General features: G+C 41.0%; 1 protein-coding gene across 8 annotated transcripts in view; it reads left to right on the plus strand.

Annotated features, from left to right (window-relative positions):
• THRB (thyroid hormone receptor beta) overlaps nt 1-23,426 on the plus strand; it is a 179,736-nt gene that overhangs the window by 85,007 nt on the left and 71,303 nt on the right. For 2 of the 8 annotated variants that reach the window (XM_064444259.1, XM_064444258.1), the window contains exon 3: nt 6,508-6,582. The exons of 3 other annotated variants lie outside the window; for them this stretch is intronic. The gene's annotated coding sequence lies outside the window, so the exon portion shown is untranslated. Of the gene's footprint in view, nt 1-1,130; nt 1,270-1,306; nt 1,326-6,507; nt 6,583-23,426 lie in introns of those variants that run through there. 3 more of the 8 variants (XM_064444257.1, XM_064444260.1, XM_064444261.1) reach the window with 3 other exon arrangements.

Below are 23,426 nucleotides of genomic sequence, written 5' to 3' on the forward strand. Positions count from 1 at the left end.
ATAGAGAGTCCCAGTATGTTTCTGTTCTTAAATAATAAGAAAAATAATAATTCACAGAGAATTAGGTCTGTTTTTCTTCTATCTTTAAGGAAACACTTGCATTCCGAAAAGATTGTAGCGCTGTGCAGTGTAATGGTTCTGCCGTCCTTGTAAAATGAGATGTACTTTGTCCTGTTAAAATTAGAACTACTTAAGAGACACTGCAATTATTAAGCAATTGCAAATCATGTCTCTCCTGGGAGAAGGTGATTTTCTTCACTGAAGGAAAGTTGGCATTAATAAGCACATAATCAATGAAAATAGTGTTGTCATAATGGGTATTGAAGTTTATATCTGTGGGAATAAATGGTATTATGTGGGGTAGGAAGAGAAGAAGGGTCCAACTGCACAGACAGCATTGCTTTTCACCGTCTGGCTTTTAGACTAATTCATCATATAACCAACTAGTGGAAAGTGGAATTCACTGCTCAAAGGAGAACAGGTGAATGACATAGAAAGTGAGCTGAAGATTGAAAAAAAAAAAACCCCAGTTATAATCAGTAGTTTAAATGAATACATTTTTATGTATGTTTCTAAGTTTACTCTCTGGGTACAGCCTTGAGCCTCCAGTCACAGAAAGTTTTCTGCCTTATTTCATTCCGTTTTGATTCAGGACCATGGTGCAGTGGCGTGCGCAATGCCCGCTCTGCATTGAGCAACCAGCACAAGAAGGGTAAATGATTAACCAACACTTGCGGTTCCTTTCTGGCTGTTGCTCAAAAAATCACTGCAGAAATCTGTGAAAACCTTCAGAAATTCTCCTGTGCTGAGACAGAGTACCCGTCCCGCTCGCCTGCCTGCAGGGGACAGCAGTTCGGGACTTCACTGTCAATGCCGCTGCCATCTGGCAGGGTGACCCTGGGTGCGCAGGCATGGCAGCAGCCGTGGTGGAGCAAACACACTGGAGCTGGCCCTGCGCTGTGGCTGCTCCAAAGGCAGGGGCACGGGGGTTTTGGCCGCCCTGACTCTGTGCTGCTGCTACTACTGTGGCTAAGGAGGTGTGTGCTGGGCTACACAGTAGCTATAGAGTAAACACACTGTTTGTCTTTCCAAAGGGTTCAGTTTAACGTTTTGTTCTCAGTCATGATTGGTAGCTCCAGTGTCCTCTCCCCAGGACTGCTGAAGTGAAGTTGTCTGTAGCTGGATTTGTAAGGAAACAGTGAAGATTTTCAAAGGCATAAATGTCCTTAAAAACCTCACTAAGAGCTATCCACCTGATTGCCGTCTGAGGTACTTCAAATCTTCTTTCTTGTTTTTTATAGATAGGTTTCTAATCATGGAAACGGGTACGTTTATATACCCTTTAAAAAGAGGGATCTTCTGATAAAGAGAGGTTTATTTCTGACTGCACTTATGGGGACGCTTAGAGTCTAAATAACAGGATACCTGCAAGGAGGTGCCTGAATATTAAGGAGCAGCATGTTATAGTTGGCATCTGAGAATGTTAGCTGTGTGTTGTCCATTTCTGAGTTACTGTGTTAGGATATCCTTTTAAGTGCATTTTGCTTTTAGTTCAGTGCTGTACACACACAACACATGGAGTTTGCAAAGTGAAGTGCTGTACTACACTTGTGACCTTGTCTAGGTGTTCCTTCACTGTAAACTCCTTATCCAAGTCACTTCACTCAGCTAATTAAATCCTCTTTTTAACAACTTCTTCAGGGGATCCTACTCACTGTTCTCTGCACAAGTGGTCTAGACGGGCCAGGTATACATCCTTTCTCCTCCTCTTTTCATCAGGTTTTCCCCCTGGGAGTGTGGGTCAGCCTGGTCCTGCTCTTGGCCCTGCCTGACCTCCATCCTGGGCTGCGGCACAGGCAGCAGCAATGGCAGGGAGGGCATCTCACCTTCCTCTCCTTGTGTGAGGATGGTACGTGCCATTGGTACCTGGCATTAAACCCCATATCCAGCACCTCTCACAAGTTTGCGTAGGTTTGGAGTGTCATCAGATTTGAACTGGTTTTAACTGACCTGGCAAAAGCCACTTTCCTGAGTAAAAAGCACCTTCTGCCTGTTTGAAACAAGGATATTTGAATTCTTGAAGGAAGAGCTACCAGATATTATTTTCTCAATGTAAAACAATGTCTTTTTTCCCTGGCTTTTATCTTGGAAATCATTGAACAGTTTTGGCTGATGTAAGAAAAAAATACCCTGAGGCAGACATCCAACATGGAAAGTTTCAGCCCATACAATTAGTCTGGCAAAATTATAAGCAAATCGGATCTTATGGGAAGTATTGGATAATCCTTAGTAACAGGCTGTGTGACAGTTCCCACCTATGTGTATTGAATTTGGAAGAACACTTTCTTTTCAACGTGCATGCAACTTGCACACACTCTTATCCAGTGCATTCTGCTGAAATGCATGTCACTTAATTAAATAATCCACTTAATGTGCATAGGAATTGCTCTATCTCAGTATGACTGCAGCTAATCGCCTGTGTTCTTAAAGCTGTTAATTGCTTATCTTCTGTTTGCCTAGTTTGAGTTTTATAACAGCAAACTGAGGACAAAATGCACAGTGTCCTTTATAACTTTTACTACTAGGCATATTAGAACAATTATAAATTTTTTGTCCATCCTCAAAAATGTACAGTAAATTTATCATTTAAAAGGTCAATAATTGAAGTGCTATTGTGACATAGAAAGCTGTCTTGCAATTAATGATTCAGGAAAACAATAACTTAGTGGAAAGCCTTCAGTCTTCATTCTTCTAATACGTAATTTTGGTTATTTCCATATTGTGTTGTTTTTAGTGGGAGTCAGAGGAAGGCTTTGGCTGAATATTCTCTACCCCTAGCTAAGAGACTGGGTTGTGTTTTCAATACATTTGCCTCACATAATCACTCACTGTTAGTTTTAAAAAACTTTGATATTTTTGTGTTTCTGTGTCCTAAATAATAAGCTGATCCAAACCGAAATGTGGTTTATTGCCTTCTGACCTCAGACACACGTTTTCCTTGTGGAAAACAGCATACGAATCTGGATGTTAACTGCAGCCTAGGCACAGATAACTTTTCTCCTGTGTAAGGGGCCTGCATTCCTAGGCAAGGTCGGTGATCTGGTCAAGTGAGGCTTTTTTTGTTTGGATGGCCTCTCTTGCCCACATTCCTCAGAGTTATTTTTTTTTCTATATTCAGGTATGCTTCCCAAACCAAATCAATCTTTGTGGAGAGGTCTCAGTGTTTACTGTGGCCACAGGTTGGCGACGCGTTGCGTCTAGCCTCGGTACTCCTAGGACCAGATTGAGAATGCCAGGGTGCTCTGGCAGAAGCAGCAGTAAGCGTGAACGCCTTTCCTTCCACTTGTTTGTTCTGATGGGTTCACGTTGTGCCACTGGGATGAGTCTGGTGTCAGGGATGCTGGGGCAGGAAGGCTGAAACCTCCCAGGGACACATGGAAAAGGAAGGTGGTGTGCAGAGAACACTGCCTTAAAGCTTATGATTTTCAGAGGAGCTGTCTGCAGGAATCCCGTAGGCATGGAGGAATGATGATCTCAGGAGATCACTCTGGCTGCACCCTGGGATGTATATCCATTTACGGCAAGATTCTTCTCACAATGTTACAGGTGGAGCTATATAAATCTGGGTGGCCTATCTGAACCCAGAAAATCACTGCCCAGCATTAAACAGTTTGATTTGGGATTTTGAGTCCAGGAATCTCTCTTAGTTCTCTGGCAGACATAGTAGATGCTTGCTGCTTAGGGTGCTCAGAAGGGAAAGGATTAAAAGAAAAAAAGTAAGCAAAGCATTTGGAAATTCAGTGTCTGCATGGCATGTATGATCAAAGCCTGGTAGAAACCCTTCATAAGAGAAAGGATGTGAAGTTAAAATAGTAATTTGTTGTTTGGACAAGTTGTTTTGGGAGAAGGAAGGTGGCTCACTGAATCTTCAGCTGGTCACAGCAAGAGTGGTGGTTACTTTTCTGGTTTTGCACATGATCCTGTTTTGGCCAGTTTTTCCTCCTCTGCTAGTTTTTTCAAGGTGGGCAGAGCCCAGGATCATTTTTCCCCAGAAACCACTCCTTGCAGTCAATCCTAGTATAAGATGAAAGGATGGAAGAACAGGAAGGAGGCGGTGGCAGAGCGGCGAGGGAAGAAGAGAAAGTACAGTGGCACTGTACTGTTTTGTGGGAAGGAAGGATTGTACATTAGGGGAGAAGCTGGCATGTGTGCATTGAGATCTGCACCACACATGCTGATGTGCTGATCATGGCCAGTGACCTCATCCATGTGCAGGTCTGGATATTGCAGTGGTTGAGGTTTGCCAGCCAAGGACTGACTATCTGGAGGAAAGTGAAGACTGACTATTTTTGGCAGAAAATCCCTGCTCCTTGTGGAGTTACTTGGAGACTCGTGAAGACCATAAGACTCTGTTGCAGGGCTTTAAAGGTGGATGGCAGATGGAGTAAGTTTCATTCCTCAACTAAACCTGCTTTCTATTTGTGCCTGTGTGAACTCATTCATTTGCATTCCCATGCTGCGCTCTCTTTTTTCTTCTACTTTTCCTGGACTGGCTTATTATAGAGACCCCAAAATCCAATACCAAACTTCTAAGACCATTCAAACACATAGGAATGGCGGTAACCTGTTCCACATGTAGGCTGCTGGCAATGTCGGCGCTCCCATGGAAAGCATCATGACAGTCTGGATCAGCAATTAAAGTCCAGGCTGAGGCCTCTGACCCTGCAGGTGCTCTCAGCTGGATGCAGGGTCGTTGAGATGTCTTATCTGAACTGGGACTTCGTCCCTAGCTCAGCCTTTCCATGCAGGGAAAGGCATGCTAACAGGAACCAAATGGATCAGTCTTTCCCAGCAGTGCTACCTGGCCCTGCCCAGGACTTCCCAAGGCCTCATAAACATCTTCTGCCTTCTCTTAACGTAGTTCTGGGATGGCAGCGGTTGGTATTTTTATTTAGAGTGACTGATTTTTATGTTCCTTTAATAGTTCTGCATGTAGCAGTCCTTGATATGTTTTACTGTAATATATATGAAACCTCCCTGTGGTCCCCACAGCCCTTCCCTAAAGGTAGAACTTTCAACCCCAAGAATAGATCGTTTTTCCGTAAACTCTTTGTCCCATCTGTTTTCAAGTGAACTGATGATGGAGGAGGGGGAGGATGAAGGGGAAGAATAGCATAATAAATTTTTTCTGTTGCATCACTTGCAGTTCTCAAAGAATGTAAAAATCGATGTTGTTTTTCTTCAAGCTGCTGGGGGGCACAAGTGTTTAGTCAATTAAATCCTCATTTTTTGATTTTTTTCCCTATCAAGGCTTCTTAAATGTCTTTGTGCTGTTATGTGTGCGTGGAGTCATTTTACCAGCTAAAATAATCAGGTTTTGCATATTTTTAGGTATATACTAGATAAGAAAATAGTAATGGAAAACATGAAAGTATTGTTCAGGTTAGGAATTAAAAGTTGATGTAATCTGAATGTGAGCCATATGAGTCTGAATTGTCTGACTAGTTTAGATCATACAATTGGGAAAACAATGGAAAGGAAACCTAAGTACATGTTAAATACCTTCCAATAGTGTATTTGGTTATTCTGGATAAAGCAGAATATTATCTAAAATTCTTTATTTCTTTTTGTGATTATCCTTTCCAGTCTTACAAGGGCAATCAAGATAAAATAAGATCTGCGAGCTGCCATTTTCCCTACTAGCTGCAAAAAGGTTATTCTGGTAATTTGTTCTTGAGCAGCAGGTGAATGTGGCTGTTCTTATTGTAGTCCTAATTTTCATTTTGAATAGAGATATTAATCTGGCAAGTAGTACTTTATTTGTGTTTCAAAAAAAAAACAAACCAAAAAAACCAAACAACTGGTGGGATATCTGTAGGCCAGATAGGAAAAATTTCATCTAAAGATACTAGCTCCTTTAATAACAAGTCATCCCTCTTCTCAATATAGTTTATCCCACTACTTTTTTCTTCCTTTTCAACTCCACTGAGGGCTGGTATCCTGAGAAGACCTCCATTCCTTGCGCTTTGTGTCTGACCTCCTAACAGTAGTACTTGTTTACCTTGAGAGATAATTGTTTTCTGGAGAGCATCCAGCTGATAACTCTCGTTTTCATTAGACCCCTTTTTCCTATGTTATCTCCTGTTAGTTGATCTGTGTCATTTGATAAAACTAATTAGGTAATAAAAGACTGCTTCTGAACTCCTCCCTTTAATTTTGGCATGACGAAATGTACTTCTTGGCACTTTGCTCTTTCCTCATAAAGACAGCCTTCAGTTGACAAACAACATTAATCCAAAAGAAAACAAGCCAGTTCACGCATCCTCTCTTGATATATCCCTGTCCAGAACAAAATAGTTCCTAACAAATTATTTGTACCAAAGATAGTGACATAACCCTGGCTCTGTTTTAGAGTTTTGCAAATGTTTGCAGAGCATCTCAAGAGGCCAGGCTAAAAATACTCAATGAAACCATTCAGGATTCTACTAAAACCATTTTGTTTCCTAGGACTTTCCTCTGTTCTGAAAATGCTCTCCCACAGCTTTATTACTTGCATTTATTAGAAGGTGATGCAGCCATAAGGTAGGACCATGACATTTTATATTTTATTTTAAAATTTAGCCTAATTTTCAGGTTTCCTTTTTAGATTACGTACTTGTTTTGATAAAAAGAAATCTCAGTGGAAAGAAAGTTTATTATTAGCTTCAAATTGAAGTATACCCATCCGATGAGAAAGAGGCTGATCAGAGTATCCTTCATAAACGTTTTCAGTCTGATAGTTTGCAATAGGTGTCACAATATGCAGCATTTCAAAGACAAATAGCAAAGACTTGCCATTTCTAGATGGCAGATGGCCTCTGCTACATCCTAATGAGGTAGAAAATGCCTGAGGATTCTGGTGGGTTTTTTTCTTCATTGCTGCATGTGTGCACTCCAGGAGAAGCAAGGTCTCAAAGCTTCATTTGAGAAGAATATGGAATATGCTCTGCTCAGATGTGAGATCTGTAGAAATCACTGTAGTCATCTTCTGTTTGTGGTGCTCCAGGACCTGGAGGAGAAATATGTCCAGAATCCTCAAGGGTCCAAACACCCAGCCCACCACAAATTGGAGGGAAGCAATTGTTCAGGTTTCAGATGTTTTAGAAACAGCAGTCAGTTCATGGAGGGATGACCAAAGGTAGGCGTCTGGCTTGGCTGATGCTACACATGATGTAGCAGACTCATATGGAGTCTGGAGCTGTCGGTGGAGGCCAGGCAGGATACCTGAGCTCATGTGTAGGCAGCTGAACTGAACTCTTACCTAGTCTTGGTCTCTATAGCAGCACGATTTCAGCCTAGAGAAAATCTATCAAAGCTAGTGAAATTAGACCAACAGAAGGATCTCATCAGAACCTGGCCTGTGTTTTACACTCAGAAATGTCATCACTCTTAAAAGAGTGGCTTATACCTGTTCATTATTCAGTGTTAAATGCAACCAACACTTTGGTCAGGTCTGAAGAAGTGTTTTGATATTAGCTGCATATTTATTCTGCACTGGATTTGCTTCCATGTCAGAAAGATGTACCATGGGGATGTTCAGAATCTCTTGTGCTCACGTTGGATTGGAGTACTGTATCTTAAGGGACGCAAGAGCCCCAGAATAGCAGCATATGAAATTTTAAAATCAGTGGTATGATAAACTCAGATAGTACCAGGGTGTGTTTATAAGTGAATCATATGATAAATAAATTATAGGAGTGATAGTGAGATTGAGTTATAGCAATAAGAAGTGACTGTTTTAAAATGAAAGAAAAATTGAAGTTTTTACTTTCGTTTGTCCTAATTAGATTCAGAAGAAGTTTTGACTTGCTTTCTGTCCCTGGACATTTTTTCATATCTTCTCTAGATGCACTTACAGCCAACTCTGACTCAGGCGCATTTAGCTAAGATGCCTGAAATGGTTATTATCCTCTGGAGCTGCTGCTTTTCCTATCAGGAACGCTCCTGAGCTATTGCAGTTTACAACCTACCATAATGTCGGCTAAAACTTTTGGCTATTTTGACTAACATGTTTCTTATCTCAGGCAGATTTGATTTTGCATTTCTAGCATTAAACATAAAAGCTTTCCAAGCAAATGCCAGTTAGCACTGCTAGTGAATTGAAAGCATGGATTAGCCTACCATTGTGTCAAATCTGATAATTGCTTTTTACTCATAAGCAGCTCTGGAAATCCAAACAACCAAGCCTGTTTGTCCTGTGTGCTTTCATTTAGTGCACTGTTCATTTTCACTTCAGGTAGTGTCTCAGTCCTCCTGGCTGAAATTCGGTGCCAGGAGAAGACCCTATCAAAGCCTTGCTTGAATTGTTCCAGTGCTGAGCTTAGTGGTGCATCAGTGAATTGTATCCTCTGTGGCATGACTTGTAGCTTACTGTGAACAAATTCTCCAGGATTATAGATTTGCTAACAGGTAGTGTTGAGAGTCTCTGGTGCACAGCGGCCTGGCACCCATTCCCCCCAGGATCCCTTCCCCGTCTGGGCTGAGCACTGCCCACGCACGCTGTGAGGGTGTGGAGCAGTGCCAGAGGTGCTCTTGCCGGCAGGGTTATGGGGCTCTTTCCGGCCTGACCCCAAAACAAGGGCACAGATAGGAGCAGAGGAGGCTACAGCCTGGTTCTGAATGGAGTTGCTGTTGGTCTCTCTGCCTTAGCTCAAAGCTTAGCTGTGGCCTGTGCAGTGCTGTCAGGATCTGTCCATGGGAAGGGAGAGAGACTGCTCGGCTTTCACAGTTGCAGTCCTGTCCGAGGCACTGCAAAAATAAGTGAAGAGGTGCTGTTGAGCAGGAGCGTTGCTCTGGGTATTCTGGCAGGAGATATCATAACACCTCTGCTGCTTTTTTGGCTGGACAGGGCGAGAGAGCTCCCCTACCCACTGCCTGTTTGTGCTGCCAACAGATGCTGCCTGTACAACCGATGTGATGAGCAAACCTCTCCATCCCCACTGAACTCACGTGCAAAGGCAGTGCGCTTTAACATAACACGCCCTTTTCATCGCGTATGAAAATTAAGCCGTTAAAATATTGTGTATTAAAGCATTTAACATCCACATTTTCACTCATATGGGGTCCACAAACACCATCTATATACAGGATTAAGAGTGCATAGCTGTAGGGGTTACCAGTGAACAAGGAGAGCTGTGTCCTTACTAGCTAGTGGCCGTGCAGCTTCTTCTCAATTCAAGAGAAATGCTTCCACAGCGCGTAAGTAGTTGCAGTGACTTTTGCAGGATTTCTTCTATAGTAGGGATTGCTCTTGTGACATTAGATTCTTTTCAGGTTCGACCAAGTTGTGCTTAGGTGAGGCAATTATTGTAATTTTTTTTCTGAATGAACAAATCAGAGAAATGCCTAAACCTATTTGAAGATTTTAAGGGGAAACCCTACCCTATTTCACTGTCGTGCTAGTGTGAGCTTTGCAGACAATTCTGCAGTGGATGACATTTTGCAGTGCTTTTGTCTGATGCTAAAAAAAAGCTTTCTGATGTATGCCAAAGTTACGTGGAATATATATAAGAGCTAAAACTGAGCATACCTCTTGCAAAGGAAAATTAAATTTGGAAGGAAAATTTACTAAATCGAGGTGCAAGTGAGATGTGACAGTGACTTTATTCTAAGTAAAATTTAACCTAGAAGGTGAAAAATGCTAAAAGCTAAATAATAGCTAGCAGTAGTAAACAGTATTTGTCTTCAAAAGGCCGTAGGGATTTTTATTAATTTCAAAAGGTCCATAAGGGGAAGGGACAATCTGGCCTGGCTTACAGATATTGCAGCTGAAGCAAAGAAGTAAAGTAACTGTCCGTAGCAGAGCCAAAATGAAATCCAACTCAGGTATTCCTGGTCTCTTGCGTTGTTCTCTGGTTGCTTGACTGTCAAGGCAGGCTGACACCAAAATGTCAGGAAGGTCTACAAGTCCTTTGTGATTTTCTTTTTTTTTTTTTAACTCGTTTAGCAACTTTGGTTCTCTGTAACAGACATCATTTGTACCACAGATGCATAAAAGTGGTTTGAGCGTGTCTGCTTCCAAATATATTTTATTTTTAGAAACTGCAGAATTTTCCCCTGTTCTTACCATTTCCTGTGGTTTTACTCTGGAGCGTGATGGGTGAAGAAGGCTATTTGTGTGATTAAGGTATGAGAATAGAAATAGTACGTCCTGGGTTTACAGATGCAAGTCAGTATGGGATGGTCAGTCCCTTAAGCATACTAACAAGTGAACTTCCTCATCTGTAAAAAAATATTTGTCTTATTAGAAGCTTGTAGGAGAAGTGAGGCTGCGTTGAGATTTGCAAAGCTCTGTGGGGTCCGTGTAGGAAAGTGTTGTAAAAGTGATGTTAAATCAGTGAGAGTGTAGTACATTCACCTGTAGTAAGCAGTGAGAGAATTAAGCTAAACAGGAACAAGACACGCTGTAATGAGTGTTGACACATGGAGTTAATTGAGAACAATTAAGTCTGTGTGTAGACAAGATCTACATAGTCCATTTGAACTGCATGTTATTATGTGAGTAAAGGGTGCAGGATTAGACCCATTGTTTACAGATTTACCTAATGCTTTAAACTATTTGGATGAATGGTGTTACACAAATGTTAGTCATAATTATTATTTAATTATGACCACATGTTTACTTTGAACATAGTCCTATGCTTAATATGTAGGAAAGCCAGGATAATATTGCAGCTTCAGTGTGTGAGCTACTGTTTGCCAAGCAGCATTTCACTAATGGCTTCTCCTTTCGTGTGATGAAAATGCCTCCCTGGACTGTGAAGTTGCACTGGTTGTGGTATGTAATGGGCAAATAGCTTTCATAAAAATACCTTCAGCTAGAACATTTTGAAACAGATGCATCTGAGATAGGATGCTAACTTATCAAAATTAATGCTATTAAATGTGCTGCTTGTGTATAATTTCAAAATATCTGAGATGCCAGTATTTCATTCTGGTTACATCGAGAGTGCAGAAAGCAAATTTCATAGTATGATTCATAAGATCAGGAGTGCTACAGAATTTCTATAATTCATGTGTTGCTACTTGCATTTGCATTTAAATGTTTAAACGGTTATAAAATTTCAGATTCTTTAAACTTTAATCTAGTTTTTTTCACTTCTAAGCAGAATGAAGTTATTTGTTCTTTCACTCTGTGTTTGGAGGTTTTCATTTGCTCAGATCTCCCATCTCAGATACCGTGGAAAGCTTAAGATTTAAGTTTGTGTGTGGCTGCAGATATAAACAAGGAAAAGAGTGTAGTGGTTTGTTGGGGTTTTTTTATCATTTCATTTTGTTTTTTTTTTAAGGAACCTGATAAGAATTATAATTCTGAGGGGTGTATAGTATACCCTGGGTTACAAGAGATGGGATGCTGTTCTAGCCTTTTTACTAAAATAATGCTTTTTAAAGCCTCCAAAGATAATGGAGAATGTTAGCCTTTTCTTTAGAATGCTTTTAGTGCTTTGAATGGAGATATCTCAGTCCCTTTCCATGTGGCATTTTACCATGATTGTCAGTGCTACCAAGGGGGTGAAAAAGACCTCTTTTGAGCACAGGCTGTGCACATGGACTTCCATGAGGGACAACCTGGTTGATTCAAGAAGTACTAGTCTGTCCTTTAACTCAATACAGGAATCTTCCGATTCCTGACTCTCTCAGTTCCTAAATCTCATATAGTGACTGTAGACCATATTTTTCCAATTGTTTAAGGTGCTTGTTTTTCCCTGTGGGCCTCCCCTGACACGCTTGCCCCTTGGTAGACCAGCTTGTGAACCCTACTCACCAGGATGTAGAAGACCTGTGAGTCTCCTGGCCATGGCAGGCTTGAGGTGACCTGACACCATGTTCACCAAAAAATGATGTGTTTCTTCTGTGTTTCTGTACTTCAGTGGCCAGCATGGATTCAATATTGTCCTGAATGCCTGTTTGCCTGGGGGAGAGATGACTTTTCCAATGCATTTTAAAAAAATAAACTATTCGATCATTTAGAATAAGTGTGTGTTTACTAGGGGAAGAGGGGAGACATGCTGATTGCTGTAGGAGAGAAGAAACATTTTTAAAAGTCCTAGATGTTTCAAGTTTACTTAAACTTTCTTTCACACGAAAAGACATTCTGTTCTAAATGACTGTTTCCACTTGAAAACAAAGTATTTCAGTAGAGGTAATTTACGTTTCATTTGAAAAGATTTCTGAAAGGAAGCTTGGTTTTAAGAAACCATTTTGCCTCTTTAGTTTATTATTTTGGTGTAGAAATGAAGGTAAAAATAATTTGTGAATGCAGTTTCCTTGCGAGGGCTTGAGTTTCTGCCCAAGGCTCAAGCATTCCTTTGCCTTCCTCTGTGTTTTTCCAGTCCTGCCATACGATTGAATGTTTGAATATTGTAGTGTCAACAGCTCCTTGTATTTTCACTTGATACAGTTGAGCAAAAGTTTTGACATTCAGCTGAAATGTTTGAGGAGCCATTACCAGCATAATTCTGCTTCTTAAGTAAAACTCATCTTGGTGCTTGAAATCTAAATGGATTAATATTTTTAATGTCTTGTTTACAATGCTGCCTATGAAAGCCTGTATTTGTCTACTTGCCAACCTTCCTTCTTGGCCAGGAACCGTTCTGGCGTGAATCTCCACGCTGGGCTCTCATCCATTTTCCTTGAGTCTCTCTGGTTCCCTCCCTTTTCCTCAGGGGCTCTCTGGAAGATTGTCAGAAGGGCTTTAATTTCTTGAGCAAGTCAGCTTTTTTTGACTCCTAAATATTTCTGCCCCAGCCCTGAATTTCAGAGTTTGCCAGCCAACCACAGATAGCTTGCCCTGGTGGTGTTACAAAAAAACCCACATCTTTTCTCAGGTTTTGATGAAAACAAACCTAAAAACAAGCCAGTGATAGCTTCACGAGTGGGCAGAAAAATATGGTTAAGAATAAAAGCAGCTTGTGCTCTGTGTGTGTGTGTGTCTTGGCAAGGTGCCCAGCAGCCATGATGGAGTAAAGGTGAGCTAGTAGATAACCCCTAATACACATACTACAGTATTTTACCAGCAGAGCCATACCAGCTGGGAATGTCAAAAAAAAGAAAAGAATCCACAAAAAAATCAAACCAAAATTGTGCAGTCTGGTGCCACTGGCCTAGATATGATCGCTGAGGGTCTTCAGGGGTAGGCAGGCTCTTAGAGGAGAGTCAGGAGATTTGCCGAGTGTGACATAAGCCCAAGTTATAATGCAGCAAGTAAGATATTAGAAAGTAGAAACCAGGGGTTGTATGATATCAGACTACATTACAATAAAACTATGCAGCTGTAGGTATGGTGAACCCTCACTTCTGAGCAGGCCAGCATATCCTCTCTAGTGGTTATTTTGATATGTGATACCCTGATGCTAATCTAAGAAGTTGAACACAAAACCAAAGAAACCCCAGCAACAATAACAACCCTTAGCCGAGTGAGGAGCACTTGGCAGTGCTCACTGCCTTCTTAGAAACGGAGAGTGAGCATGAGCTAACTCAGTGACAGGCTGCAAGGTTCACATAGAGGCATGGTCGGATCTTTGCATAGTCCCCTGAATTGGGTACATGTGGAAGGAAGAGGTGGTGTCTCCTCATCGCAAGACTGAGACTGGTAATCAAACGGCCTCCGCAAAGTGACAAAAATTTCTGCTTGGTCTATCTTTGAATAAGGTGGGGGTTTGCTGCCTGCTCTGGTGTTAGAGGGGAGTGCAGCAGGGTGGCAGCCCTGGAGCAAAGCCTGGCCAGATCCCCGTTTCACCTGCCTGGCCCTGCCCTTGGAAGGGCAGGAGCTGCCGCGACCCCATGGTGGAGGAGCAGCCGTGTTGCCCCTGCCATCAGCACGGCGCTGGCCTGCCTCCTGCCCATCCCTTCCGTCCGGAGCTGGGTTTGAGCCTCCTGGGAGGGTCCCTCTGTGCTGGGGTTGAAGATGAAGGCGCAGATGAGAGGGGACAGCTGAAACCCCCATGCTTCTGACCACAGGGGACTTCAGGCAGGGACCGGCCGTACCCCAGAAGTGAGGAGCGAGTAAGTGAATGCGTGTTGGTGCGTGTAAGACGCTGATTTCCAAAGAGATTTTAATTTCTGGTTCTTAGCATGCCATTTAGTTTTGAAAACATCCATGAGATGGATTGACAAGACAAAATAATTTTGACAATCTTTCATTACAGATACACAAGATATATGAGTATCCTTAATGTTTTATAGACCAGCGTGTCTGCCACTAAAAAAGTATAGCAGTACTGAAGAATTATAAATACCAGAAATAAGGAAAAAACAACCTTGGATTTAATGTGTGAAGCAGCCATGTGTTTGGCTACCCTTTATCAATTATTGATCATTCTCTCTGCTGTTCAGAAATTGTTTGGAGATGGGGATTCTCAGTATTTTATTTTTTAAAAAAAAGGCCTCCTTGCCTTTTTCAGACATCAGGATTACAGATGAATGTGCAAACATGAGCGTGTGAGTCAGGAAACATGCCAGCGGAGGTGGCTGCGTGAGCGAGTCTGTAGGTAAACAGAAATAAAGTTAATTGGCAGTTTTCTTGTATAGCATGGGCAGCTGAAGTCCTTCTCACTGGAAGAAATTTTCTTTTCCCATTATCCTTCAGCATTCTCTTGGAGGGATTGTCTCAGGGGAAGTGAGTGAGTCAGAAAATATGCCAAGTTCATGTCACGGCTGTTTCGGCATTTCTTTCTCTTGCTGGCCTCCAGGAGCTTTATTGGCAAGTGTTTTTAAAGGAAATGTTGGCACAGGAAGGCCTTATTGTTTATGTCATGAAAGTCTCTTGGCGTCTTCTGCCTTGTTATTTTCTCCCTTAAATGGGGAAATTAGGAGTGGGGGGGACTGAGAAAGGAAAAGAGGAGAGAAGCAGAGTATTAACTTCCAGACTGTTGAGGGTTGCTACCAAAACTGTTCTCCCTACATCAGGATGTATCTTGGTGAGTCCTCTCTTTTCTTTTTCTCCATTGCTGCATTGCAGGCTCTGCTGCAGCCAATGGATCAATTTCTAAGTGTATGTTTCCTCTTCATGCTCTTCAAGATGTGGCATTTACAGAGCTTTTTGAAAGAGAGAAGCCAGCAGTTTTCTGGTGGGCTCTCCTCTGCCAGAACAAGGCAGTGAGAGGCAAGCGCAAAGCCCAGCTGGGGTCAGATCACTGCCACCTTCTCACACACGGAGCAGGGCTCTGTAATGGGCTGTGGAGGACTTTTCATTTAATTCTTTTCAGTTCTGTGTAAGGTTTGCCTACAAAATACAATGTGATTTACAGGAAAAAAAAAAAAAGGGAAGTTCTGTGGAGCAGATGCGGTGGGTACAGACAGGAACAATAGCAAGACGCTACATGGTCAGAAATGCTGCTCGTCGAAAACCAAGGCAGAAAGCAAAAGCATTCATTTAAATGTATACATATTCTTTAAAAAAAAACCAAAAAACAAACCACCACCACCCCCAACCTTATTCATATGCACTTAGGCAATTTTGGCGTAACGTAAAAGCACACAAAAAAATAATTATGTCCAGTGCAACAATAAAAGTTGCTGTAACCTATTACCTGCAAATTAGGTGAGAGTTGTGAAGCCCCTGAGGATGCTATTAAAGAATTAAATGTTAACATTTCAAATAATTATTCAATATTCAATATTTTGTGATTTGGAAAGTGAAAAGTTAACACTCTGCTTCTGGTATGTCATGGCAGAAAGTCTGTTTCTAAATCAGGTTTGGTTTTGTCTCTGATATTTGCCTGTCTGGTATTTATGTGCGGAGCTCAAAGATACAGGAAGAAAAATTCTTTTAGGTTAACATAGCAAAGATATGCCTTGATGTACAAAAAGAGCAAAACGCTATTTCTTCTGGATTTGTTACCAGCAGGAAAAAAATTAAAAAAAATTAAGGCAAATGGCTGTTTTTGTCAGTTCAATATAGAGAAACTGACATCTAAGCCAATTTTCTTTGTACCCGGTTAAACTAAGGGTTGTCTGTGGGATTAAATATCTGTCTCAAGGCTGTCATGCAGTTTTTGTGAAGTCTCTTCAAACACTTAAGTATTTGTTGGTACATAACACATATTTTTATTGTGGCATCTTACTTGCATTTTGGTGATGCTTTTTTTGGAATGCTCTTTTTCAAAGGAAAGAGAGATAACTAACCTTGCCTCTTAAAAGCTATGTTGTTTCACTTTTCAACTCTTTCATGTGTTTTTGTTTTCTGACCTACCTATTTGTGGGTCTGTGGAAGATTCTGTAGTGTATAATAGTTTAATTTGTGGAAGCTTTTCCCTCCCCCCCGCTGCCAATTTTGCACTTTGATTTGCTCAGACCTTGCCTTCACTTCCTTTAAAAATGTATATACAATTGAAGAAGGTTGCTTTAGAGTAAAAGTTCTTGTAGAACATGCATTTCTAGACCTGAATATTCTTAGACCTTGTTATTTTTTCAGATTTGGGATCTTGTTCAGACTGTTACAGGAAAAGTATTGGCTGCCAGTGTTAGAATCCAGGGAACTGAAACCTGGATCTTGCTTGGAAAACACCTTTAGGAAAGGTGGCTGTGGCTCTTATGTCCCTGTTTTCAAGTAGTTTTACAAAGATTGATCCCAAAGAATTATTTTGTTAAATTATAACCATTAAAACAGGAAAAAATACTCCTTTTAAGCACTGGCTGATTTGTATGTAATTTCTTTGGATGAATATGAATCTGTAACAATATAGTCACTTTTAAAAGGACATCCTAGCTGCATATAGTATGTTACAAGTGAACCATTTTCAGTATGTTGTAGTTGTTATGTAGAATAAGACATAAACTTTTTCTGCTTTTCTCTGTGCCTATTCATATGTCTGTATCTGTGAATATATTTAAATAGGCGTAAGTATCTCAAAAGATAAGCACTGTAATACATATGGGAATATTACCATGAATTCTTCTTCTCTGTCAGGAATCCTGCATTCCTCTGTTCTAGCAGACAGAAACCTTTGTGCTGTGTTCCATGCATCTCATGTCATAACATGAGAAAAACCAAACCATAAAACAGGGTGTGAATAACTGTACTTTGGCCTTTGTCTGCTATCCGCTTTACCAGCCAGCCAAAATTCTTTAGACATGACCGTAAAAGCGCAATATTAAATCATCAGCCTATACCTACCGCTCCAGTGTCAGATACACTGTGGCAATATTGCTTTATTGCTATGCGGGAGCACGAAGCAAAATACATTAGAGCTGTTAACCGAGTGTCACAATGACATTTTGAATGGGAAATTAAAATTTTTTGAATTAAAAGTTCAATTCAAAACATCTTGGGTTAGCCTGTGCTAGACCCTGGGGACAGCTCCCTGATGACCCTGTTTTCATCCTGACAGACTGCTCGGTAGCGAGGTGCCTGGTGTTGCCTAAGTCAGCGGGTAGGACACGCTCCCCGACTGCCAGGAGCCGGTGGCCCTGCACCCCTCAGCTGTGCCTGGATATCCTGGGGTCCCTGGCTGCACCTATGTTTCAGCTTCTCTGAGAGGCTGCAGGTCCAGGGGGTGCATGACCCCTCTTCCCCAAACCAGGTTTTCTTGAAACTTTGAGTAATGACATCAGCAACAAATACAACATCAGCAGGAAGGATTTTTGTCAGATGTGGAGAGAAACTGCACAAAACCACCAAACGGTGCACTGCACCCACTTGTGCTGTGGGTCACCCCAGGCTGGGTGCTGCCACAGTGTCCTCCTGCTCCTCCTTTGGGTGCCTGGCCCCAGCTCGTGGGTGCTCTACTCCTGGCTTCCCGCTCGAGGGAGGCACTGCTGGCTTCTCTTCCCCCACATCCAGCTTCCACCTTGCCGTGGCGCTTGCCATTCAGACTTCGATGTCCTTGTCAAGCTGGGTGAAAGCCATCCAACAGGCAGAAGATACGGGGCAGAGGGAGGGAAGGTGATGGTGGAGTGGTGCACAGCCTCTCCAGTAAACCTTATTTCCTTAGGGAATTGCATTGGAAATGTCCTTCTCCTCTGTCCCCTGAAGCTTTGAAGTCACTTGTGAGCCTGGAAGCCCTCAATTTGGGCTTTTCCGTTGATATTAAGCTGGTTGGTTTCCTCTGCAATGAACTCTGAGAAGGCTACATTCTCCATTTTGCGAGCTTTCTTCTCTCTCCCACACCTCCATTCATTTTTGTTGCATTAGAGAAAGACGGAAAGAAAAAACAGAATGGGAAATAATGATCTTGTAAAAAAATTTTTTTCCATAATTCATAACCGTTCATTTTCTGACAGCCAAACTCTGTCACATGTGCATGAAGCGCTGATGAGGATGATGAGTGCTATCAAACCACAGCTACAGCTCAGCACTGTAGCATGGAATGAATGGGAACAGGGAGTCAATGATAATTTAGGATTGTGGTATTCATCGTGCAGGCTAAACAGCATGGCTTAACAGGGAGAGGTCAAAATTCACAAGTCTACCCGGTTCTCCAAGGGAGGCAATAATTTGGGGAAAGAATGTGATCCGGTTATAACCTACTTGGATTTCCAAAAGTTTTCAATGGTGTTCTTTCCTGAAGGCTTATAAAGAATTAAACCTGCTGTGCGATGAAAGGGAAACTCCTGTCATGAATTAATAGCAGATTAAAAGTTAGAAAGCAACAGGGAGTAAATGGTCAAGTTTTACAATGGAGGGAAATCACCAGTGGAGCCCCACAGGCATCAGTCCAAGCATCTGGGTAGTTCAACATGTGGAAAAGGGGGTTAACAAAGCCTGCTGACAGTGCTAGAGTCAACTGGGAAGAGTTGCAGAAGGATCTGATGATACTGAGTGTGACTGAGTAATAAGATGGCAGAGGAAATTCAGTGACAGTAAATGTTAAGATTTTTCACATAGGGAGGAATTGTAGTCATAGTGGACTGGCAAGCAATCAGGAGTGCTAGTGCTTAATAGATGCTTTTACAAAGAACAGCTGAATGCCCATCAGAGGTCAAAAACAAATGTTGGGAACTTTTAGGAAGGGGACAGAGGAAAATGCCATATTCTCCATGTTTCACTCTACATAGGACTGTATTCATGTGATCTTTGTTCTGACCTGTGAGATTTTCATGTCTGTAATGTTAGAGCATATGTAACAGAGCAATATTTTCCATGCTTAGATGCATCTTTTTCTGGCATGATCTAGAACCCCTTTAATACTGCAGATAGACTCTGAATTTCATTCCTTTCTATGTTTCCAATATTCGTGCCTATCAATACTGAAACACTTTGATGGAAGGATCTAACAGTTAGTCTTACTGGTAATTAAGAAAGAAAAATATTAACGTATCCAAAAAATAAAGAGAGTAAAGCTCTATCTTTATGAAATCTCACACTGGGAAGAACTACAAATGTGAGTAGCTTTATGCTGAACAGAAGCCCTCCTTAATAAATAAGGATATTTTAGCTGGAGAGTGTTATGTGTTTTGCTGTAGCAAGCCTGTCTTCTATTATGTTTTATCCCAGGATGTGTTAGTCTCAGAGGACTTTTTGAATGGGTAGATTCAGATGTATGTGCATACAACTGTTATACCTATCAAATCCTGTATTTATTCCTGAGAAATGTTACCTAGCAAAACTTGTGCTTGTAGATATTAAGCACCAGTATCATGTCCATAAATATATAAAATTATCCACTTTGCTATAGTTGTTTTGCAGGTACAATAACTATTACATATTTTGTATATATTTCCGTTGCTCTCATAGTTACAAACTTGCACACTAAGTGTGGTATGTGTACTGCACTTAATGATTGCCACTTTTACTTCCCCATCCATCTGAAGATTTCGGATCTTTCACAGGAGAAAAAATATTCTAATCATGCTTCTATGAAGTCATCAGTCTTTGGATCATTTTGCTTATGGTTTTATGTTTCATATGATGTTAAAAGTTCCCAATTTCTAACACAAGAAATTTGCTAAATTCTTTGTCACCTGCAAAAGGTTCAAGATTATACTGACCAGACCACTCTTCGGAATGCTTAAATGATTATTATTGCTTCCCTGGTACAAAAAAAATAGGGTGTGATAATGTGGTTTTAATGTTCATTTAATGTATAGAGAAGTAATAAGTAATTTTACAATTTACATATATACTCTAATTTAAATAGGAAAAGATTGATGTTGAAGAAAAACAGAATAAACATTGATTGATAATCAGTGTGGTTTTCATGGAAAAATAATGCAAAGATTGCTGCTGTATAAATAGATTGTGCATAGTGAAAGAAAAAGTTATTTCTGCATTACTTAATTTCTCATTTTTCTCCCTGACATTTTGAATCAAGCTTTAGTGTGTAGAACAGATTCAAAATATCAGAGGTAAAACAAAAAGCTAAACTTTGTCTTCAGGATCTAGTTTCATTAATTTGATTGGGCATTACTCAGAGCGGATCCATTTTTAGCGTATTGCGTTTGGGTACTGACCTTTTCTGTGAGTGAAAATTGGTGCTGTGATATGTTGATTTATCCTGTAAAATAACATTTAAGACTTAATTTAAATATATTATTTGATGAACAATAATGACATCTAATCCATTACAATAATAAAAATGCCCATTAAAATAATAAAAATAAATCTAGATAGCTTCTAGATGGCTGAAAGAGATGGTGTTGCAAAGCTAAGTCTTATTTTCCAAAATGCTGACTGACATTCTCCTTCTGTCTTTGGTAGCTGTCACTAAAGGACGGAACTGTTGAAAGTTTAACCATCTTACGCAGGATAGATTTAGACATCAAGTCTGAAATAGGGGAAAGCATACATTTGCACTTGTGCACGTACTGACAGCATTCATTTGGAAAAATGTGAGCTAAAAACCTGAGGTGGAGTAGCTACACCAGGTGAGCTACATAAATGGATGCTTTTATTCCTCTTTCAATGTGATCTCTGCATAGTTTAATTTAAAGTGAAAGCAGATTTACTCCAGAGGAAATCATCTGGAATAGTTAATGAATATATTGCCCATAGTAATCAGTGAAAAATATATACGTAACCATGCTGTCCTGCTGAGGTCCCAGGCAGAGTACCCACTCCAGTTTTGTATCGTAGGAGAGATAATGAGCAACAGGAGACTAGACAAGAGTATCGAGAAATATCAAAGGCTTAGGGAGTTTGAGATCTAAGTAAAGGTTTAGCAAAGCACAACTGCTTGATTTTGCAAAAAGGTGATTGGGAAGACCATGATAATGGTTCTTGTGAAATGCATAACAGTGAACTGTGAAGACAAGGAAAAGCCAGCATTGCTTATGGATGTAGCATGACACTGAGAGTTGAATTTACAGTAAGAGAACTCTGTGTTGGGAAAAACACTCTAATTAAAGGGAGAGATGAGCAATAGAAGAGGTTGCTTAGGGTAGGTGTGCCATTTGAAGCTGGCATAAATGGACCTGGATTTACAAGAGACATACACCAACTAGCAGATCTCCCTTAGTCCCACATGGTGAGCTGTTCACTGTCTCATGCAAGATGTGCTATAGTAGTCCCAGTAGGTAACCTCTAGTATGCCAGAATTTATATAAAACCCTGTAAGATGGAAACACTTTCAAACTTTTCTGTCCTTTACTACTTCACCCTGCACTTACGACAAACCCTGCTCATGAATTACAGCCGTACTGATGCTGCTAGCATGTGTCCATAAGGACAGATGAAGTCCACCACTGGACTGGAGCTGATGCCTGCATTGAAAGAATGAAATTCAGACTTGTTGAAATGCTAAAAGCCCATTGAAAGCTGCAATTAAGTCCTTAACGCAGGGCTTAAGGATGTTTCACTGCTCTACACAAAATGGGAAAATACATGCAGTTTGTACTATTTTAGAGAGGTTATTCGGTGTTTAACTTTCTGCTGTGTTTCTTGGAAAGAGGAAGCAAGCTTTCCGTCCTTCATGCTCCAACGTTCATTCTGAATGCCGTTTGCTGTACAGCCTACTGTGGCACCTTATTTAATTGGCACTTGCTGCTTTTCTTCTTCTGAAGAGAATTGTAATAGTGGCAGACTTCATGTCTTTGTTACCAGCAAGATAGGAAAGGCTCCTGTAACTTTTATAACTGATCAGCTGAGACAGTCTGGTTGCCCGTGGTTCCTAATGAGCAGCACATGACACAATGCAGACTATTGGCAAGATTAACGAACCCAGATTTCCTTATGAACAGACTGAATTGTAACAGCAATATCGAGGAGTGAGAGCGTTAGCACATACTCAGTGATGTGGCATTATACTGAAATGAAAATCCTTTGCACCCAGGTACAGAAATATGCAAAAAACCTGAGGTTTATATTTGCAAATCAGAATTCATGCAAGTGATTGTGGACTGACCATTGCTAAAAGATTGAAGCCCTGAAGGGGGAATCTGCTATTTACCTTATTTTGGGAAAGTGTTCCCATGTGGGAGAACAGATCAGAATATGCTCCCCTCCAAAAATGTTCCCAGTTCTCTTGGCAACATCAAAGGATATTTTTTCTTAGTTAAAGTCCCTGACAGTACTGTTGTGACATCCTTAACAGCCCCCCTTGTTTTTTAACAAGAAATTATCATCACATAAAACCCCTGAATTAAATAATAGTAATTCCCATGTCTTCTGATCAATGGATCACTGCTAAGTTTATGTCCGTATTGGTGAAATTGTTTTGTACCTGCTATTGTTTGGAAAGCTAATGACACTGGCTATGGTTTCTGACTAAGAATTTGCAAATACCACATTCATCACTTGAAGTTTCTGATTTGGCGATACAAACAGTTCTAAGGAAGTGCAGTCTTTTGGGTAATCTTTAAATGGTGAGGACACAGAGAAACTCATTTGAGTTGAATCACATATTATAACCATTCAAGTCATACTTTGGCAACTAAAGTGCTTAAAAACACCCACTGACTTCTCTATATTTCCTGACTTAAGGAAGACCAGAAAGATGAAACATCAGGAGTCTATATGAAGGGGGAATGAAAGAAGACTAACAAACTGAATATGGGCTTTATCCTTTGGTCCCTCGAGCTGAGCACCTGCACACTGGAGGGACCAGTGACTTTGTTTGGAGATCAAAATGCTAAGCACAGTACAGGAGTCCTTTGCAGGTAAATGGATGAAGGTTTTGCGTTGTGACACCTATTTCTCAGAATCTGAACATTATTTCAGGCTTAGTTCTTGGGGTTCCCTATGGCGCTTATACATGAACCTGCTCCAGCTGCCCATAGTGAGAGATGCCTTGAAGAGGAGTGGAAGCTAAGTCCCACCCCTAAGCTAGCGAATTTGGGCTGACAGCACACACTTCTGGAGCCAGACAAGTCAGATCCGCCCCTGTCTTCCGAAAGCAGGAGGAAATGCCCTGTGCACAACATATCAGGTTTGCAGCACTGAGGCTTTCCCATTCCCGTCTCATCTTCTCTGATTTGATCTCCGGCTCTGCACCTCCTTGCTAGGTAGGTAG

The sequence above is a fragment of the Phalacrocorax carbo genome, chromosome 2 (genome assembly GCF_963921805.1).
Source record: "Phalacrocorax carbo chromosome 2, bPhaCar2.1, whole genome shotgun sequence".
Lineage (NCBI taxonomy): Eukaryota > Metazoa > Chordata > Aves > Suliformes > Phalacrocoracidae > Phalacrocorax > Phalacrocorax carbo.